This window comes from Parasteatoda tepidariorum, chromosome 1 (assembly GCF_043381705.1).
Source record: "Parasteatoda tepidariorum isolate YZ-2023 chromosome 1, CAS_Ptep_4.0, whole genome shotgun sequence".
In the NCBI taxonomy this organism is placed as follows: domain Eukaryota; kingdom Metazoa; phylum Arthropoda; class Arachnida; order Araneae; family Theridiidae; genus Parasteatoda; species Parasteatoda tepidariorum.
Genome location: NC_092204.1, coordinates 31,765,652 through 31,768,244, shown reverse-complemented (window position 1 = coordinate 31,768,244; position 2,593 = coordinate 31,765,652).

The following is a 2,593-nucleotide window of genomic DNA, read 5'->3' as shown; positions in this document are numbered from 1 at the left end:
GATCAACATTTAAATAGACCTTTGTCTGTAAACAACTGATTATTTAGTGCTTATTCGGTTAAATTTAAAATTGATGATGTAGTTACATTAAAATAGTTCCTCAAATAAGTGAGTTAATCCCGAGACAAAATATTTTTAATAAAATAAAAGTAATAGAAAAGAGTTATGAATGTTTTTTCCCCTTAACTCTAATTTATATTCTACCAAAATAAACATTTTTTTTGATATTTTTATAATAATTATTTACAAATAAAAATATTTAATTCAATCAAGATGAATAAATTGCATTTTTCAATTAAAACTAATTTTGACTTTGTTATGTATCTTTTAAAATATCATAGCTAATATTTTAAACTAAAAAAATAATCAAAATCATAGCCTTTTCTATTTTGTCAGATTTTATGAAACTAATCTATATATTTTTGCATTTTAATAATGTAACTTAACTTTTCAAAATGTTATTAAAAAATAAGTGGAAGAGCTTATTTTAAAAAAGAAATAAAAGAATGTAAGAGAACTTATTGAATGAAAATAAATAATCACATAAAATTTTTGTTTCAAGCTACGAAAAAAATTTTCAGAGTTAGCTATTGATACTTCTAATTTTTTTAATTTTAAATGTTTTTTTTTTTACCAAAGGTGTCTTTAACATAATTTTTATTCTTTCTTTGTTATTTGCGGTAAGAAAATATTATTTCTCTATCTAAATTGTCATTTCCTGTACCTGTTATAATTATTTGTAATTTTTTTCCCTGTATATTTTTATTTACACATTCCAATTTTTCTTATTCTCTACTAAAGATAGCAATAATTTTTTTTTCTGTAATTGTTGCTATTAATTGATTTTTCAACAAATTTTAGATATTTTAAAATTTAATCATTAATCAAGCACGATCTGTGTTTATTTTTAAATAATTTTTGATTGATATGCATTGTTGTTATGAATACATGCCTGTAAAATAATTATTTTCAATATGTGAAAGAAAAATAATCTGATAATCAAAAATTCACAAAATCTGAACATGAAAATCTTCTTTTCCTGATTTTTATTTTTATTTATTATCCTTCACTTCTTCAACCTACCTCACCCAAAGTGCACTGTCAACACTTATTAGTTGCTGCCAATATAAATACATAAAACATTTTATGAATTAATATTTTTAAAAAAAGAATTTTGAACTTATAATAAGAGGCTTACTGTTTCAGATAACCATACTTATATTGACACATAATTTTGTGGCCATTTGAAATTATTAATCTCAAGGTTATTACAAAGCTATTACAAGGTATTAATCTCAAGGTTAAAAGTTTTAGTTAGGTTTTATTTTTTATTCTAGTTGCATATATATTTAGGTAGAGAGGTGAGGAATGGGACACCTGTAATTATGCTTAAAATAAATATAGTTTTTATTTTTCAGTTCTTTACTAACCATGATATCATTTTTTTTTAAATTTATTTAATTTTTATAGGCTTTCAATGTAGTTACAGGGTTTCAAAAATTTATTCCGAAAACACTATTTTACTACACCAAAAGTTAACTATTGTATATGAATAATTCAATGTAATTAGAGAACAAGTGGTAGACAAAAATTCGCAAAATTTGTTTTTGGTTAAGTAAACAATAACTTTCCTCAGTGACAAAACACAAAATGATAGAATGAAAACAGGAGACAAGCATGTGGTTTGTCTCTTCTTTTTTTTTCCCTTTCTTTCTTCCAAAAAAGAGAAAGGTTTGACCAATGGTGGGAAGGGAATAAGCTTGAACAAAATAATCTAATAAAGTGAGAGAAACATGAAGCTAGTGTATATGAGATATAGTATGAAAACCTCATATGTGAATGGTGTAGAAGTTAAATTTAAATAAATTTCCCAAGATTAAATAAGAATTATATTTAAATATTTTGGGATTCATTTCATCTATGAAATGATTCCCAGTGATCAAGATCAATTCCTGTAGATCAGTGTTGATTTACTTTAGAAGAATAAAACTCAAACCTATGATTGGACCATCTATATAGGGCAATGGAAGATAGTTAAATATCCTGATTTTGAACACATCTTTCATGTTCTATGTTTAGTTTTTCCAATTTATGCAAGACTGCGCCGAATCAGCTACTCTTAATTTCAATTTTATTCCCATTCAGTACCGTTAAATTAATTACTTTTATTTTATTGTAGATTGATTATGATGAATTAGGGATTAAATTTAATCTAAAAATCTTTTCTTTTAACTTAGTAAAATGTTAGCAAAGAGGGCATGCCGTTAAATGTTTATCTGTTTTCTGAAGATTGAGTTTTTTTTAACTATTTACTTAATAACTGAATACAGTGATTAACACACATTATATTCAGTTAGTTCAATAATTTAATGTTATGTGAATCTGCAGTTATGGAACTAATTACACACAACTGTATTTATTAATTTATTTTCACTGACTGCCTTTACTTTTTCAGAATACTTTTAAAAATTACGTACACCCTTTAATTTTTAAAGTGATCCCATTCCTATTTACTCACCTCTCACTCACACTCTATATATATATTACATGCATATAGTTTTTATGATGAAAAAATACCATCGCCTTTTCCCTT